Source organism: Rhipicephalus microplus, chromosome 3, assembly GCF_043290135.1.
Source record: "Rhipicephalus microplus isolate Deutch F79 chromosome 3, USDA_Rmic, whole genome shotgun sequence".
NCBI lineage: Eukaryota > Metazoa > Arthropoda > Arachnida > Ixodida > Ixodidae > Rhipicephalus > Rhipicephalus microplus.
Window position 1 is genome coordinate 130,407,537 of NC_134702.1, and position 20,478 is coordinate 130,428,014.

Consider the following 20,478-nt stretch of genomic DNA (forward strand, 5'->3'; position numbering starts at 1 on the left):
CGCGATCCAATATAAAGTCTTACAGAATGTCCATCGTGTGCGCCCAGTTTCTTTCTATGTACTCCCAGTGCTTTCCGTGTGTGGGCAGACCCTGTACAGCGTGACGAGTGCCTTCCAGCGTGCTGTAAGAGACTGGTCCACGTTGTACAATGGGGCCCAGCACCATTCAGCGCACTTCGCTACTCTGGCAACGCTGTACAGCATGTCCCAGTGGTTCCCAGCACTCTGTAGTACACTGGGGTACAGTGTACAGCGTTTCCAGTGTCATCAAGCACGCTCAAATGCACTGCGAGACACTAAATACGCTGTTTTTTCTTTCGATAGGGATATGCTTTTTTGGGTTATGGACTGATTTTGAACTCTACTTCTGATATGCTTGCTAGACTTTATCTCTCCAATTTGTGCGAGCGGGTGCGAGCTGTAGTATTACCTCATTCCTTCAGTGTTTATCACTTTCAGACAATATTGTCGTCTTTCCTTAGGCCACCTTCTTAGGCTGCCCAAAAATGCTGCAATGTGGCACCACTCTTCCACAGACGGCATAGTTCAAGTGCCCGTACGCTTGCAAGTTACGACACGATCTGGTAGTGGTAGTACTTTCGGTGTATCTGCTGCACTATTTTGTTCTGACAGTTGAAATATGGCTGGGGCACGACGATGTCAAACACGTTTATCATGATGGTACAGGTGTTTGTTTTTAAAAGGGTAAACAAAAAGCACGTTTCGTTTAACGAGTAACAAGGAACAGTGCCCATTATAAAATTGCGCTCTACCACTGAAAGAGAGTGGTAATTGCAATTTTGAATCGACTAGCACACTTATGTACACATAGCACATTTATACCTAGAGCATTTTCGCTGGCTGCAGTTCTAATTTCAACGACCTAAGACAGAGGTCTGCTAGCTTTTGGCGTGGAGCCCCGAGTTGCATGAAACGGAAACGATGAAATCCGCATGACGAATAGTGGAAGGGGGGGTTGCGTGGCTGGCTAAGGCTAAGATAAATTTATGTTGAATGACAAATTTATGTTGACGAGATAATGGCAAGAAGAAGAAATGTACACCAAGGCGCTGACTCTCCACTAACACTTCACTTGAAGGTCAGTCGCTTGATGTACAATTCTCCTTTCCTTGTCTTTGTTATATTTTAAATAACTAAAACCTTGATTCCTTTCAACTTGTAATCTTGCTGAAAAGAAAAAAATTGGTTAATTTACAATGTCCCAAACAAGAATAATAATGAAGTATACATTTAGCACACATATCCTAATGTTGAGGTATTTAAACATCAACTACAAGCGAGAATACCTGACACGACGACTTTTGCAGCTGAGCAATCTTTGCCAACTCCAACATATCTAGATTAAGGTCACTCACTTGCTGACATAGAAAGCCGAGGAAGTGTTCATTGGTTCATTCTTCATTATACACTTTTGTTCTGTTCTATAGGTAAAGCGCTGTTGAATGTTTTTTTCACGAAATCGTGTCAACTCATCTGATATGCCAGCATTCTCGGCTAGTTGGTTAGAAGGAGGTGCGGTTTATGACACGGTTCCAGGGGCCCGACAATACTGCACACCAGGCCACATGTTACGGTACCCTTGTCTAAATTATGCGCAGAAATGCCATCGTATCGGTGAAAATTGAACAGCTGGCGACTAACCTCACTTTAATGTCATCTTTATTAAGCTAATTCACTCTACAGAAGCACACCTTGATGTATTGACTGAGTAATACTTTTTTTAATATACCTATTGAAGTTCAACGAAAAAACGGGCTGAGTGTAAAGAACAATGGACTCTCAGTGCAATAAGTAGGTCGCTATTTCACATGGGTGAGTGTAGGTAAACAGCCTTTAGTTTGTCTCTTCACAAGGTACGGCACTCGGGCCTGGTTACGAATGGGTAGTAGTTATATTGGTCTAATGATTTAAAGTGTAGACATGGAGACTTACGACTGTCACCAGATCATAGCGGCCGCATTTCGGTAGGGATGAAAAAAAAGAGCATGAGCATGACCATGTATGTTCTATGGTTCAGGGCCTGAGACGATCAAAAATGCTATCTGGAGACTTCCTTTCCTTCATGTTCTGTAACTATGACATCATTGTTTGCGCTTTAGGCAGGAACTACCGTGAGCTGCACATTTAGAGCTGCTACCTCCTTCGGACGCTGATTTAAAGACATGCGACCGCACGTGGCACTTGTTTACGCACTCCGTGTGTTGAAATTAGCAACGTGGAAGTAAACTGACCACCACAAAAGTCCGGAAAGCAAAAACAATGTGACTTTTCCAAAGACTTAAGCTATAGAAGCATAAGCATACCCTCTCATTCACAGCTGCACTGAGGTGGCAGCCTCTCACTGTATATCAAACTGAGCTGGCAGTCTCGCGATGATAAGAAGTAATAAAGTAGTCTGGTAATAAAGATTCTTATTTTATCATTAAATTTCGCCATTTAAACACAATCCAGGACCAGGAAAGACACCTGCTTTACGCACGCCAGCTTCCCGATTATAGAAAGGAGAAGAGGAATGGATGCTACTGGATCAACCTGTGCCTTGTATCAACGCTCATTGTCAGTATTGTACTGTTTTGCTGCTTAGTTTTGCTGGGATATACGTCTTCCAGCTGGTCAGAACACGTTACTACGAAGGTAAGCGTTCTGAAAGCATCTAAATTGGTCACTTATTTTCGTTTCTCGGTGAGGGCAGGATTCGTAGCTCCTGAATATGCGAACACCAACTCCTGGAACGTTCACCTAAAAAAAAAAAAAACCCGGGACAAATGGAAAGTATTATACATGCTGCGCCCATTGTGTACTTACTATTTTCAAAGCAATGACACCGCATTAAAACAAGGACGCAATGAGAACAAAAAAAGTGCTAGCGTTGAACCAGCAACATTTTATTCATAGCACAAATTCAATAAAAGGCCATGAAAACAAGATTCACCCAAGTGCGACGTCATACAATCCCTTCTAAGCAATATGAGAGCATTTTTAGAGCCTTTTAGGTATATTATCTTTTTTTTTGTCAGAGTTATGGAAGGCATGTAGTCACACAATAAATCTTTTTTGACGATGGCAGAAGCTTCTTCTATCAAGATAATGGCGTGTCCCGATGCCCGATTGCCGCACAACAAGTGCGCAAGCCTGAGGAGCATCCCCGGGCTTCACACGGAAGCGCCGAATCACTTTCGCTGCCATGGACAAAATTGGCAAAGATAGTTGTCGTGCTGTCTGAGACAAGTGCTGAGGCATTGGCTGAACAGGGCGATGTACGTTTTCCTGCATAACAACGGAGCATCCCAGACTGCACAACGTCCACAGTACACTTTACAAATAGATGAGCGTGTTTCATGCTTCACAGTACATTTGTGTGCATTTCCCTGTTATCAAGAGTAACTGATGCTGGGTTTCCCACCATGCTGTTAGGAGACCTTGCAGAGACGTTCTTGAGCTCATTCTGGATTAACGCCGAGACGGACACTTTGTGCCTGGACTGAAACCAACCTCATTTTATACGTGCACTTCTTATTGCCCGGAACCCAAAAGGTCGTGACGCGTGTTGCACCTGCCATGTTTTCAGCACCTAATCAGCCCGGGGAAATACGCAGTCTTGGCTTAGGGCAAGAACCCCCATTAGCCCTGGGCAGCACAAAAGCCACTGACGTGTTTTGGAACTGTACTGTTAACTATATGTGTGAAGCTGAGTTATCCTGCGTAAAAACGTACAATCGCCAGACCATTGAATGCGTAAAAACCCGTTTCAGAAAGGATGACAGCAGCGTTTACCAAAAGAGTGGAAGCAATTTTGCCCTTCTTGCACCTTGCGGGCACCCTGCAGAATTTCGCGCTTCTGTAGTGAGCAGGCACCGTGAAGCAGCCATGCGCTTCATAAAAGAAGGTTTCGTCGCTCACAGGAAAGGTTCCTCATGTGTCAGCATGCCTTCCACGTCTCTGAAAAAAAGATAAGGTATCGGCTCTTTAGTGCTGCTACTTTTGACAGATGCTTCCATTACTCTGCTGAGATTTCTTAAAGGGTGTTGAACATACAGGGAAGGCTGTTTTCATGTCGTTTTTATGTACTACACAGTACGTATAATTTGTTGCAATACACATTATGTAATGCTTTTATTATTACACAATAAGTCGCTTGTTCTCTAGTTCAGCGCTCGTGTTAGTTGTCTCTCTTTTCGACGACCTTGTTTTCACGTGGTGTTGTATACTTCACACTATTCAAGAACGACGTCTTGAACGCCATACCCTGTCGCAATTACTTTTACGAAGTTCAAACCAGGCCAAGGCTGAAGTTTATCGTCGTTATACCTTAATATTTATCGCGGGTTGGGTTCAATAGTGATATCTCACTAGCCACACCAGCCTTAGTAATACTGTCTGAGAACACGTGCGTTATTACCTCGTAAGGCCCATAGGTATGCGCAGGGTTCACCATATAGGGGGGGGGGGTCTAGGGTTCACCACAGTGCCCCTTTCCCCCCATATTATGTCGATGAGTGAGGCTCACTTTGCACCCCCCCCCCCCCCACGTTTCAGTGTGCGGGAATTACTGCACCTCCTTCTTAAGTGACTAAGGCGGTAACTCACTAGTCATTGTTTATATCTATAGCATTCTTCCCTTTGCGTTTGTTTAGGTCTTTTTACGCAATTTTAATGCACATTCATGCCTTATTAGTGCCCTCACTGAGACGTATTGGACTACAGTCTTGTTGATATTTCTTATAGTAACGGAAAATTATATTACCGAAACCATCCTCTTCACAGGAAGGACAACGTAAATACACCTTTAAAGCAGGTTGGCGTGAATGCGTCTCGCCAAAGAAAAAAAAAAGGCAGGTCCCACGTACAGTGGAAATTGATGATGGAAGTACGAATGAAGAAGGTTGATATGTCACTTTAAAACCAGCACAACGTTACCAGGCGGACGTAAATTATGCAGAACAAGACGTCCATGTGATGATTTTATTGTTTGCACAAGTCACATACCTTCGCCATTCATTCACAAGACATATTGCCAAATTTGGCATATGTGAAACTAGCGAAACGGCCACGAGGACATCTTTAGTGTGGCTAGTAGATGTTGTTACAAGACACGCATGACATGATTATCATGTTTGCATGAGTCACATACCTTCACGGTCCATTCATGTCACGTTATGCCAAATTTGGTATATGTGAAACTAGCGAAATGGCCGCGAGCGCATTATGAGCGTGATATGTTGTCGTATTCTTTCAAAACACGCGTGTCATGATAATCATGTTTGCACCAGTCACCGTACTCATCCACATACGTAACGTTACACCAAATTTAGTATATGTGGAACTAGCGAAACGGACGCAAGCGCATCTTGAGCGTGGCATGCAGTCATGTTGTCACATGACACGCTTCTCGTGATAATCGTGTTTGCACCAGTCACATACCTTCGTCATCTAGTCACATAATACCAAATTTAATATATGGAAAGGTAGCAAAACAGCAGCGAGCGCATCATGAGCGTGGCATGTAATCATGTTCTTACATGACACGCGTGTCATGATTTTCATGTTACAGTTGGTTGCTTGTGTTCGGCATGCAATCATGTCATACCAAAACAGTTTTGCAACATGTCATCTGAACGAAACCACCGCAAAAGCTACAGAGCCATGAAATGCAAATCACGACATTCATGGCATACATATAATGATTTCCATGTTATGAATAGTCACTCCCGCTTGTCATACAGCCATGTTATGCCACACCAAGTTTAGTATCGATACCAATATACAAACGGCCGGGACAGCTGAAGTCGTAGGTGGCTAGATAGATAGATAGATAGATAGATAGATAGATAGATAGAATGATAGATAGATAGATAGATAGATAGACAGACAGACAGACAGACAGACAGACAGACAGACAGACAGACAGACAGACAGACAGACAGACAGACAGACAGATAGATAGATAGATAGATAGATAGACAGATAGATAGATAGACAGATAGATAGATAGACAGATAGACAGATAGATAGATAGATAGATAGATAGATAGATAGATAGATAGATAGATAGATAGATAGATAGATAGATAGATAGGGTCGATGTCGCCGCATTTCGCTAAGAAATGCTTCGCCTTTAAAAGTACGGCACCTAACAGCCAGCTCGCTAATTAAGATTCTTACTTATAGATCTTGTTCAAAAAAGATTTTTTCTAGGATCTCGCATTATTGTAAAGAGAAATCTCGTGAATTCATGTTATGTATGTCACAGAGAGAGGAACCGATGGTAACTTTATTTGGTGTCGTCCAAGCTTACTGCATCAAATCAGCGTGCAAGTTCTTATAAGCGCAAGTAATGTTAGACACAATAAGCTTCTCGAGAAAGCGCTTGTAACTACAGTTCTCTGTTTCTTGCTCTTGAAACCAGGTGGGCACACTTCCGTTCATCAGCGTACCAGAAATTTCTGTTTCAAGTGTAACACGACCATCGGAACGGCCTAGACTGCACACAACAAATGCCTCAGCGACCACACCGCACGATCCGCACAATAATCCGACGCCTCTCCGACCCGATTACAATTGCTCATCGTGTCCCTGCCGGGCCTTGGCTCAACGCATACGAGAAAAACTCGACTACAGCGTTGAGCCGTGCAACGACTTCTACAAGTTCGTCTGTAACTCTTTCCGTGGTAAAAACGAATTCGAAAACGTAAGTATTATGAAAAGAGTTTTTTTAAATATATATTGTCAAAAAAAGATGAAAGCTTTATATAGAACAAATATTTCAGTAATGGTATCATCAGCGTTGAAAGGGAGACTTGGGTGTTTGCCTTCTTCTGATTAACCACAAATTGTGGAATTACGTTACTGAAAAAAATAATCGTTGTATGCCTCGTTACAATTTGTTCCCACAAATTATTTATTGGCCACACAGTCACGATGGCCCCGAAAACAGTAGAAAAAGAATGAAAATAAAGTGAACACTTTAATGCAAAACTATGCATACAGCATGTCTAAGTGTAAAAAATTATTGGTATAGGAGCGAGTATATTCGAATGGGTGACGGCAATACTCTCTACGAATGAAATATTCTAGCTATTTTAAAACATTTGACACACCACAATCTAGTGCACTCACGAGTGATAAGTACGCTGTTTATTGTACTTGACGAAACGTCCTTTGATGAAGAATCAGTATATTTACATACAATAGACTCTTCTATACATACAAGAGCGGCTTGTTTATGGCTCATATCTGCTCGGCCTGATGGTTCAACGCCGCTCATTTATATACTTCCTCCGTCCTGTTCTCTGTGTAATAAATCATAGTTCTATGTTTCAGTTGCTGCCACAGTGTTATGAAAGAAAATACATTCACTACGTTTCTCTGGGCTCTCATGTTCGAAAATCGCTGTATTACTCTGCATTCCATCTCAATGTAGGGCTCCACAAACTGTGCCGGCCTAACGTTTCTTACGTGCTCTTTTAGGACAATGTTCTTGTACCGTTTTTCAGGGAACCGGAAATGAATCCGAGGAACATAATCTCGTTCTCAAACAGAAACTTTTGTTTGCAGTCGATGTTTTTTGCGCTGAGCTAAGCTGTGCACTAATGTCGTATTTGTCTGATGTAACTCCTAATGTCAACGATAACAGTTTATTTATATTTTAAAAACGTTTTTAAAGAACAATCACAAGACTGAGAGAAAGCGCTCGACAAGATATGTTTAGACAAAAGCAAGAAAGCAACAGATTGCTCCCACCGCTAAAAGAGCAGATGAAGTACCGTATATAACTGCAGCTCGCGGTACTCAAGAAGAAACTGGATAGGAAACGGTGTAAATGTTAATGACACATCATAGCAGACGGAAACTGAAAATTTAAGAGAATAATTACGAATGAACACTATAGATAACAAAAACAGAGTATGAGAAATAGTGTGCGATTGCATGCACTCTATCAAATAATTTGCCTTGCTAGATGACCAAATGAAATTACGCCTACATCCCACCTGGCATTGTTGCAATATTTGCTGGTGGTATTGCAATCGTACGGCAATGCTTTGATTCTGGTGTACACTGATGGATAGCGATGAATGGTCGTCTAGTATCCAGTGCCTGTCCATCGAATAAGGAGACTGTGTTAGGCCACAATAATTTGTTGATGCGTTCAGTATATATCATGTATATGTTTCTAAAATGTTTGGTTAAGTATGGATGCATTGAATAAAACTTGATCTCCATGACGCAAGTCCCCCTTGACAGTCAGCCGCCGTGACCACTTTCAGAAGCTCTGTGAGGGCTCATGCGATGGCGGGAACACGTTCAAAAAGTGACTCTATCTCTATGCCTTATTTTATATTTAGGTATACAAGTAAGCATCTCATTATTATCTGAAACCTTACGTCCCAAAACCACAATATGATCAATAGAAACGCTGTAGGAGAGGTCTCCAGAAAATCTGACCATCTGGTGTTCTTTACCGTGCACTCATATCAGACAGCACAAGGACTTCAACCATTTAACCTCCTCCGAAATGTGACCGGCGTGACAGGGATCGATCCCATGACCTTTCTCTCGGTAGCCAAGCACCGTTGTCAATGATCCACGGTGGCAGACAATATTATCGCTTTTCTTTACATTTGGAGTGTGAATTCAGCCGGGCAAGCATCATAAATTTATCAGGAGGGCATCAGATTTTATGTGAGACGGCAAGTTTGATGTTCCCCAATCTCAAGGGAAGCTTCAAAGGTGATCCTTTTCTTGGTGTTTCCGCCATCGAACTCTCGATTTCAATGTTTTTTCAGGACTGGTTACCATGCGGGAGCTTCTGCAGCAGAAATATGTTTTTTTGCTCTGTAAATGAACGTTCGAAAAATATTCTGAATAATATAAATAAGACGACTGATACCAAGACTTGGTTCATTTTTCACCTGGTCTTGTCTCACTATTCTGCGGACAGACGCTTCACGTAACCTACCCAGCCAAGTTAAGATATAGGTCAAAGCTTTCTCGGTAAACAATGTGCAGAATTGACATAAAGCAATTTGGATACCGGCCTGTAACATGCTACCCTTGCTTCCTTTACAGGTAAAAGATTCTATTCACTTGTTCACCTTGCTACGCCTCACCGTTCCATATATACAATATTACAATTGTAGCATTGATATTTGGCACAGGCCGGAACGCCAGCTGAAGAAGAGAAGGAAGAGTGTTGTTGCTGCTCGCGCTCGCTCCGCTTGACAGCTGGTCGGTTCTACCGCTACGTTTTCCACAAAGTAAACGTCTCTTCTGCTCACCACTAAAGGTGTACTATCAAGTGGTGGAGAGTGCTGGGTACCTTTTTCCATCCTGGAACTCCGCAACCGAACTCTACCTTCGCCATCAACAATGTCCATCGACGCTGCACAGCAGACGGCTCCTACATCTCCACCTGTCCACTGTCCCGGCGTCCCGAGAGAGCGAGATCCAGACATCTTCAACGGCACCGATGAGCAGGACGTCGAGGACTGGCTCTCTTCGTTCGAACGAGTAAGCGTCAACAACAGGTGGGACGAAAACGACAAACTGGGCCGCGTCCACTTTTACCTCAGAGGAGTAGCAGAGCTCTGGCTCAACAATCACGAAGCCGAGCTTACCGACTGGGCCACTTTCAAGACCACCTTCGCGGACGTGTTTGGCCGACCGACAGTGCGCAAGCTCCGTGCAGAACAGCGCTTGCGGGATCGCGCCCAACTGTCGGGAGAGGGTTTCACGTCCTACATTGAGGACGTCGTAGGCCTCTGCCGTCGCTTTGATCCTGACATGTCGGAAACCGCCAAGGTAAAACACATTATGAAGGGCATCGAGGACGATGCCTTCCACATGCTGGTGGCTAAAGACCCGCAAACAGTTTCGGAAGTCATCCAACACTGCCAAAGTTTCGATGAGTTGCGAAAACAGCGCATTTCAACGCGACGGCCTACTTTCGACATGACCAGCACGCCAGCATTGACCGTTGGTGCAATATCTCCAGAACAGACTGTATTGACCCCGCAAATCCAGCAATTTATCCGAGAGGAAGTGGCACGCCAGTTGTCCCTTGCCCCCTTGCTTCCCAGCAATACGCATGGGCTGACCTCGTCACTGCGCCAAACCATCGAAGAGCAAGTCTGCGAGGCACTTCCCCCCACGTACCAGCCACCACCTGTGTCCGCTCCCCTGACTTACGCTGACGTCGCGCGAAGGCAGGTACATGCGCCGTCAAACGTCGTCGACCCTGCCCACCAAGCGAACGCCTTCTACGCAACACACGTACCGGCAGGCTCGCATGTTCCCATTTACCGCCGTCCTTCAACGCTTCCCAACAACCCTTGGCGTACATCGGATAACAGACCTATCTGTTATTACTGTCGTCAGCCTGGCCATGTTGAGCGGTTCTGTCGCCGGCGCGTCCCTCACTCAGGCATTATTGATGGCACCTACGGCTACGCCCCCACAGAACCACCACAGACGCTGCCGTTCCATGCAGCTTCGGACACTTCTCCGCCGAGCCGCCGCGCCTTCAACCCACGCCGATCGCCTTCCCCGCGCCGACGTTCGCCTTCACCAATGCTTCGGCGTGCACCACCTGCCCAAACGGAAAACTGACCATCGCAGTTCCGGAGGCAAGAACTGCGCCACCGTCGAACTCCACAAGGCCTCGTTCTCTACCGAATAATGAAATAACTGTCTTGATTGAAGGTATCCCCGTTCAAGCATTAATAGATACCGGAGCTGCCGTGTCTGTATTGAGTGAAGCATTGTGTCGCAAGTTAAGAAAAGTTACGATTCCGCTTTCTGGTCTCTCCCTTCGTACGGCAACAGCGCATCACGTGAACCCTTCTATGACGTGCACGGCTCGGTTAATCATCCAGGGCGTTCTGTACGTGGTTGAATTTATCGTGTTTCCGCACTGCTCACACGACGTCATATTAGGCTGGGACTTCCTTTCCACACATCATGCCGTTGTTGATTGTGCCCGGGCCGAACTAGAATTGTCATCGCTCTCCGACGACGATTATAATAAGCCTTCTATTTCTCGTGTTGTCGTCGCCGCGGAGACTGATATTCCACCTATGTCTTCTGTTATTGTGCCGATCTCGTGCGACCATGCCGCTTTTTCGGACGTCATGTTCACGCCGTCAGAAGACTTCACTTCTCGAAAAAACGTTCTTCTGCCTTTTGCTCTTCTGACGGTCGAAGCCACTTGCGCAAACATTTATGCCACGAATCTCCTTTCTGTACCAGTCACCCTATTCCGTGGCGAATGCATCGGCCGCCTTGAGGACATCGATTGTGTTTGCACCAGTCAACTGCCCTATCAAGCAAAAAGCCTTGAGATCGCCAGTGTTACTTCCGCTCTCACATCCGCCACCTCTTCCCTCGACGTCTTCCTTCCATCGATTGACCCTGACCTTCCTGTTGACCAACGAACTCAACTCTTGACACTTCTCGACCACTTCCGCTCATCGTTCGACTTCAAACAAACCAGTCTGGGCCGAACATCTGCAATTGTCCATCGTATTGACACTGGCACCCACGCACCATTGCGTCAACGTCCATACCGGGTCTCCCACGCCGAACGCCAAGTTATAGACGATCAAGTGTCTGATATGCTCAATCGTGGCGTTATACAGCCGTCTAACAGTCCGTGGGCCTCCCCGGTGGTACTGGTCAAAAAGAAGGACGGGGGCATCCGATTCTGTGTGGATTACAGGCGCCTTAACAAGATCACGCGCAAAGATGTTTATCCGCTCCCCAGAATTGACGACGCTCTCGACTGTTTGCAAGGTGCAGAATTCTTTTCTTCGCTGGATCTTCGATCGGGATACTGGCAGGTACCCATGGATGAAGCTGACCGCGCCAAGACTGCGTTTGTAACTCCGGACGGCTTGTACGAGTTTAACGTGATGCCGTTCGGCCTTTGTAACGCCCCAGCCACCTTCGAGCGTCTGATGGACAACATACTTCGAGGCCTTAAATGGCAGACGTGTCTTTGCTATTTGGACGACGTCGTCGTTTTTTCAAAAGACTTCGATACCCATCTTCTGCGCCTCGCAAGTGTCCTGCATTGCCTTACACATGCTGGGCTCCAACTAAATTTGAAAAAGTGCCATTTTGCCGCCCGGAAGCTCACCATCTTAGGGCATGTTGTCAGCAAGGACGGCGTTCTACCTGATCCTGGAAAACTCCGTGCTGTCGCCCAGTTTCCGAAGCCATCGACACTTAAGGAACTCCGGAGCTTTATCGGCTTATGTTCATACTTTCGCCGATTTGTCCGTAATTTTGCATCTGTCATGGCCCCTTTAACACGGCTACTTTCTGACACCGAGGGCATTTCGGCGTGGTCTTCCAATTGCGATAAGGCATTCGCGAAACTACGTCAATTGCTGACATCTCCACCGATTCTCCGTCACTTTGATCCTGATGCCCCTACAGAAATACACACCGACGCAAGTGGAGTCGGACTTGGCGCTATTCTTGCTCAACGCAAGTCTGGATACGACGAGTACGTCGTTTCTTATGCCAGTCGCACTCTTACTAGGGCTGAACAGAATTATTCAGTCACAGAAAAAGAATGTCTAGCCATCGTCTGGGCAATCACAAAATTTCGACCCTACGTCTATGGCCGTCCATTTGACGTCGTGACTGATCACCACGCCCTCTGCTGGTTATCGTCACTAAAAGACCCATCTGGCCGTCTCGCTCGTTGGGCGTTACGCCTCCAAGACTATGATATCCGTGTCGTCTACAGGTCAGGCCGCAAACATTCAGATGCCGACGCTCTCTCCCGCTCTCCACTTCCCCATGAACACGGAAATACTTCTGTATCCAGCCTCGATGCTGTGGCACTTTCGTACGCGGACATGCCCTATGAACAGCGCCAAGACGCTTGGATAGCCTCTATGATACAGTTACTGTCTCAGCCGTCCCAAGTTACCCCCAATCGTTCACTGCAGCGCACAGCTCGACACTTTACCATCCGCGATGGACTCCTGTACCGTCGCAACTACCTTTCTGACGGCCGCAAGTGGTTGCTTGTGATTCCTCGCCACCTACGTGCCGACATTTGCGACTCTTTTCACGCGGATCCTCAATGCGGCCACGCCGGTGTGATAAAAACGTATGCACGTCTCCGGCTGCGGTACTATTGGCGCGGAATGTACCGCTTTGTCCGACAGTACGTGCGTTCGTGCTCCAAATGTCAACGCCGAAAAAGCCCACCACACATAGCCAATGGACAACTGCAGCCGTTGCCTTGCCCCTCCCGCCCTTTCGACCGCATCGGAATTGACTTGTACGGTCCCCTTCCCTATACGCCTAACGGGAACCGCTGGGTGATTGTCGCCATTGATCACTTGACACGCTATGCTGAAACTGCTGCGCTGCCAGAGGCCACATCACGTGAAGTTGGCTTATTTATCCTTCACAATCTCATTCTACGCCATGGCGCGCCTCGTGAGCTACTCAGTGACCGCGGCCGTACGTTCCTCTCCGAAGCGGTACAAGCCCTTCTTCGCGAATGCAACGTTGTGCATCGGACAACCAGCGCATACCATCCGCAAACGAATGGAATGACCGAACGGTTTAACCGCTCACTGGGCGACATGCTATCCATGTACGTGTCCGCTGATCACACCAACTGGGACCGCATACTGCCCTTTGTAACTTACGCTTACAACAGCGCCACTCAGTCTACGACAGGATTCTCTCCGTTCTTCCTCCTTTACGGGCGCGAACCTTCCTCATTCATGGACACCATTCTCTTGTATCATCCAGACGCTTCGGAATCCACAACTCTATCTGAAGTCGCCACCTATGCAGAAGAATGCAGGCAACTCGCGCGTTCCTTAACCGCCCAAGATCAAGCGTACCAGAAGAACCGTCACGACGAAAACCTGTCTCCGCAGTCATACTCGCCTGGCGCCTTGGTATGGCTTCGGGTTCCCTCATCTGTTCCTGGTCTTTCCACCAAGCTACTGCCGAAGTACGAAGGCCCCTACCGAGTCCTACGTCAGGCCTCACCGGTTAACTATATTGTTGAGCCGGTTCAACCATCAACAGACCGACGGCATCGAGGCCGCGAGACTGTTCACGTAGATCGATTGAAGCCGCACTACGACCCACCCGTCGTACCCGTTCCATAGGTCGCCAGGATGGCTCCTTTTCTGAGGGGGGAGTGATTTGTAGCATTGATATTTGGCACAGGCCGGAACGCCAGCTGAAGAAGAGAAGGAAGAGTGTTGTTGCTGCTCGCGCTCGCTCCGCTTGACAGCTGGTCGGTTCTACCGCTACGTTTTCCACAAAGTAAACGTCTCTTCTGCTCACCACTAAAGGTGTACTATCACAATCAACTTTCTTTGGAGAAAGCAGCAGGAATGTACCATGCTTGTTTGAATTTCGTCACGTCGTATGAGCCTGAGGTGATTTTGATTACTCTATTTTAACACGAAAGTGTTTGACGCCATGGCCCACAAAGACTTCGATGACGTATTTTGTCACCGGACTGACGTAGACAAAATACGCATGATCAGACGAAAAAGAGAAACGTTCCGTCACCGGGAGTCGAACTGGTGTACCTCCGGGTAAACGGCAAGAGATGACGAGCAGGCTATCTTCTACGCCAAGGTTAAACTTTGAAAGCCCCAGATGCATACGCTATTTATATCCACCACAGTCCTCTCAGCGTTCTTGGTAAAATTCAGTAATGCATCTTGCCATGGAATCCGCGTCTAGGTTCTAATAGGAAGAGTATGTGCAATTTTGTCAACGTCAAACACACCCCCATGTGGTGATCATACCCCAAGCGTTGGTGTCACTCATAGCATTCATTCATATTAAAAAATCGCTCTCCACCCACGCTCTACCCGCGAAAATTCATGGCCGGTTAACAAAAAAGACACAACACGCATTCCATTTCCTTCCAGTTGGCCGAGCTATTATTTAACTCCAATATGCCACGACTTGGCGACCTTAGCCCAAGGTGAACGTCAAATCAGTCGCGTTCTTTTGGCTGTCGCATCGTTTTCGCTGGTTCCGCACTGACCTATTATTACAAGGGTCTTCGAATCATTATTTATAGATGTTAGTCGTCAAGATGGAGATGTATTACTATTCGTTAACGTGGTACGTTATGCGGTGTTAGAGCTGTCAAACACCAAGAGACCTTGCGCAAGCTCTGATATACGAATCTACAGTAAACAATCAACTACTTCTGTAAGGTTTCCTTCTGTGTTTCACCGATTCCTAAATCGAATTGATCAAGCATATTTTTATACCAGATACTCTTCGAAGAAGTGCGTAATCGAGTGAGATATGCACAGAAACTATATTCTGGAGTGCACATTGGTACGAGAGACAAGCAGCCGTGAAGCACTTTGTGAGTACCGTTTAATCCGCCCACTTCAGTGGCGTAGCGGTGACACACAGCTTACCGCCAGAAGCTCACGGTTTCCATCCCGCATATAGTGGTTGCACATGGATGCAGGGGAAAATATGGTGACGCCAGGGCTTGGGGATTCAAACGCTAGTTAGAGACAACGGGTCGAGGAAATTATCTCCGCGCAGGATTCAGGTATTTAGGGCGTTAAACTCATAAAACGATTTCGAGCGAAGACATACTGAGAGAACTTTTTTTCTAAAAAGGAATGTAAATTAAAAAAGATGCGCGCCAGTCTCGGAGGTGATAAGGTGTAGAACCCAAAGCGACAAGCAGGTGCCACCACCATGACGTCGTAGCAAAGCGTCGGAAACACCTTTTTGAGCATCGCGTTGCACTGTCAGCACAGCGCGATTAAATGCTACTTTCCTTAGAGTTACTTTTGTGTGCCTCTTCTAGGATAAAGGCAGACATAGAAAACATCGAAGCGTTGTTGTGGCGCTTCAGATATGCGCCATAATTGCTTTTCAATTGACAATCGCACAACTATGAACGATAAACCTTGAGCAATATCGGTGTGTGCTGCTAATGGGGTTGGCCGTTTGGTGCCGTGAGAGGTATCGTTAGGACGGACAAACAAACAAAAGTACAGACAGACAGACATACAGACCAAATTTTTTCTGTTGAAGGTCCACAAGAAAGACTATCGTTTTTAAAACTGTAGCATAAAACTAACAATTACAAAAAAGAGTCGATTACAACCTCAAAATGTAGGCAAGCGCCACCTCGCTGTGCCGCCCCCCCCCCTCAAAAAATATAGTGGCGTTCTTGTTTCGAATCTGTGCTGGAGTGTCATCGTAGATGGTTTCCGTGCTCATATTAGGTACGTCTGGGCCTCTAGTGTAGTTACCATACCTACTATAAGGCTAAAATCTTTTGTGCCTGAGTCAAATATTTTGTTGGGCTGAGCAAGGGTGCATGAATTTGTGCTGAGGGTGGCAGGAAGTTCATGTTTTCAACAAAAAACCTGTAAAACTATGCTGTCTACGTAACAGAAGCATCTAGCTGAAATACAGGTAATGTGGTTGACGTCATGAGTATAAACAAGTGCGCATTGAATGTTGTTCTTATCCACTGTTTGGGAGAATATATTTCTCCAAGCACAGTATCAAAGAAAATAGCCGTCAGATAGGCAAGCAACGGCTAAGAATCGAGCTTTCAGCTACTCTTAGGCTGTAACCGACGGTTGTAATGCTCCAACAGTGAAAGAAAACCTACGCCGTATTTTCTCGTGCGACTATTGCGTACAGAACAGCTGGGTCTGCAGAGTCAAAGCTATCGTTTCTTTCGGATAGCGCATTTAGGAGGCACTGAGACATTGTTAGCTTTCAGTACTCGAGGAAAGAGAGCGTGTTCGTGGAATTTAGGGCCATGTATTTCTTCTTTTCTTGTTTACTCTTGACTATTCATGTATTTTTTCTTCTATTGTTTACAATTGACTGCTCTGAGCAACTGAGAGAAGTGCTAAAACTTTTTGCGCACTCTAAGTAACAACAAAGTCAAATGCCATGGTAGCTGTCGTCACGTATATGGTGTTGTGCGCGATAGGCAAGCTCCGTTGTAATCTGCCCCATGGCTACAACTTTAATGGCGATAATCAACAGACCTCAAACTGTGGCGTAATCATCGATGTTTTGTAGTAGTGATAACAATAGTGATAATATTTTATTTACAGTTAACATGGTACAGAGGTCACTGGAGGGCAAAGGCTAAACGCAACCAGCCTGTTGTGCATGCTCTTTTCCATGTATATTCCCGCCGCATATGCGTATTACAGTCGTTCTTCTGTAGCTCTTACAGATCATTCTTAATAGAAAACTTCGAATTTTCCTCGGAGCTGGTATTTCTGAAGGATACTGCATTTTCCGCATGTGCGAAACTCTCTGTCTAGAACGCGGAATGCATTGTGGCAATGTTTTTTTTGTATTTTTGATTGCAGACGAAATATCTCGTCGAGTGGTTAAAAGCAATGAATCTGGACATTTTACACCGGAAAACACTGATGAAAGTCGACTCGGTCAAGATGATGGTGCGTGGCTCTCTTGAGTTTGGAGTGTCAGCCATCATTTCTATTTCTTTTCAGCCTATGGAGTTTCGAAATAACGAGAGAATAATGCAGGTATTTCACGAGTAGTCAATGAATGTACATCAGAAATAGCGAGAACGCCGTCGCACGACGCTGTTAAGCAGGCGGAGTAGTGGTAGTTTACATCAACATATGTCACTGTCCCATAAAAGAGTAATATGTGTTCATGTAAACAAATATAAATTATTCGTTGAAAACACAACTTTATAGAATTACATTACTTCAAACTGACATCATAATTCCTGGTCTCTCTTCCGTGATGTTTCAAAATGTATGTTACATTCTCAATTTGATAAGTTTTATCTGTGTGTATCTGTCCTAATATTACAACGAACGGAAGTTTTTACCTTGTTGCTATTGCCATAATGTACGAGAAGGCGAGACCAGTCAAGCTGTCTACACGCAGCGTTTGTCCCTCCAACCTTGCTCTTTATTTTTTTGTACCTAAGGGACAATCAGGTTCAATTATACATTTTCATTCCAGTTTTCATTCCAGCATTCCAGCATACAGTTTTCATTCCAGCATAAGCATCACCGCTGTTGCGACTCCAGGTCCTGCGGGTCTCAGTTTGGTAGCGGGCCCCGTCCTATGACCCATCGTCGCACAAGTCAGATGAGGCGTTCGTAGGAACGACAACAATATATTTACATGGTTACATGGTTAGTAACTGAGAATTCAAAAAAGGGTGAACAAGTGATCAGAACTGTACAGGAGAACAGTTGAACTGTAGCACTTAAAATACACCGAAGTCTCCCGCTTATATAGCGCCGCGTTGCCAACCCTGGGCGCGTTGTCCGTGGCTTCAGCCAATACGGCGCTCGATGGTCTAGATTCTCTACGCACGAACGTGGAGAAAGACCACACAATGCACGTGGAGAGGGCACAGTCTACACGATGCCCAAATAAGGTCACAAACTAACTGCACTGACGTTTCGCCACGTCAACAAGATTTCCCGCAAGTCTGATGATCATTGATGACCTTGGTTTCCAAGAACTCTTCTGGCATTTGGCTGAGGTTCGAAAAACCAGCTCCCGGTATGTGTCAATCTTTTCTAACTGCGTTCGGGTAAGACAATGTAGTGGTCCGCCAGCTTATCGTCAAAACATGCCACTCCATTCAGCCGATCTTATGGAAAAAGGGAGAAGGAAGAGTGGTCGACTATTCCCTCATCGTCGAGGCGGGCTCCCGCCAGGGCTGCAGCAGACAGTGCCTTTCTCATTTCCACACATTCAATACCTCGTTGTTTGCTAGAAGCTGTGGCTTAGCTGCGAATTTCAGGGGCTCGGCTTCTCCTCGCAAGGTGCAGCCACAACCAGTCGTGTTTTAGCTTTCAGCCCAAACAGTAAATATCACGCTGGTTTCGATCTTTCTAGATTGTCGGTGACCTCGAAAATGACCCAGCTGCTTCCTTGTTTGCCCCAAAAGCCTTGCATGGAGCCTTTCTTGGCTCGTGCGTTTTTTGTTTTTTTTTTGCGCGAACCAGTCCTGTACCCCTTGTTCTCGTTTTGCTGACAGGAAACGAACCCGTCTTGATGAGACATCCTTGCTTGGAACGCGTCAAAATATTTTCGTCCCGTTCACAAAAGCCGAAAGACTTCAATAATGATTACGATCATAACACGGCATATTTACTTTACGACTCTGACTGAAATATACTGATCACTGCCTAATAACAATATTTCAGCATTGTTATTTTAACGAAGCCCGAGACCGAGTGTTTGCAAGTGCCTTTCAGCGTTGTATTCACTAGGACTGAGGAACGTCGTACGGGAATATTTCTACATCAACTACGAGCTTTTTTATGTTTTGCACCAGGTTGTTTTTATTTGCTAATGGAAGAGAAAGAAAGCAACAAGTCAAGAAGAAGTGAAAAGCTACCTTGAAAACGATGTCCCAGAATGTCAGCTTCTGCAACGTACAGTCTTAAAAGAAAAATACATCACGAGCTCTTTATTCTCTACGCTGTGTGACTGCTACGGCTACATGCATAACAACGTTTTATCTAATGAGCGCTCAATTTGTAACAATTAAACTATTCACGTATACTACAGGCTACTGTTGTTTTGAATGCAAATCATTTCTTAGCGAAATTTTGCAACTTTGAGCGCATCTATCTATCTAACCGCTTACGTTTGGGTGCTCTCATGGTCACCCCAATAACGTGGCGCAAACCAAAATTAGCATGGGAGGCTAAGATGGTCTGACGTATATGACGCACATGTCAAGACACTAATAATGTCACAATCTCGTCACGTACGTCGTCAAGCACTTCCCGCAAGACAGTGGCGCATACGCACGGGTGGGTAAGTGCCGCTGGTATGCGAGTATGTGCTACAGGTTATTGGCACTTAGTATCTACCCAGGAATGATGAGAACACACATGTACAATTTTAACGAGCGAGCGTCAAGAAATACCCGACATCACTAGCGTCAACGCGACGAATGTAAATAGCCCAAGCATTCTGCGTGGCGATGGCGCATCTTACCACAGGTCTCGGAACTAGTTTTCAGAAAGACACTAACCTTCGTGAAAAGTCAATAGTAGTTGCTGTGCTGCCTACCCAACTTCATAAACTTTGCATGTGTACTTCTTTGGTACCGCCGTCAAGTCGGGTTACGTCCATTGTTTTTGGCTTCCATTTGCGCTGAATTTGATTTATGTAGCAGTGTCCATGGCTAGCATCCTCGCGAGCATCAGCGCTTTATATTAGCGTCTGGTGTTGCTAATACGCATGTTCCAGTTGACACCGTTGCGAAATTTCAAACAAATGGTTATGTAAACATCTGATACTCTTCAATATATTTCTGTGCGTTGAACATTTGTATATATCTTTAGCGACATTTTACGAAGTGTCGCTCAATAAAAGCATAGCAACGCGGTCACCTTCCCTCGCATGCTTCGCATAACGTCGATTCCTCGGTACGTGGGATCT

General features: G+C 45.5%; 1 long non-coding RNA gene across 1 annotated transcript; it reads left to right on the plus strand.

Annotated features, from left to right (window-relative positions):
• Positions 1-2,478: 2,478 nt before the first annotated feature.
• LOC142803354 (uncharacterized) lies at positions 2,479-9,153 on the plus strand. The gene is made up of 3 exons (XR_012894072.1): positions 2,479-2,655; positions 6,428-6,709; positions 9,088-9,153. It is a non-coding gene; the product is annotated as an uncharacterized LOC142803354 (long non-coding RNA).
• Positions 9,154-20,478: the final 11,325 nt, after the last annotated feature.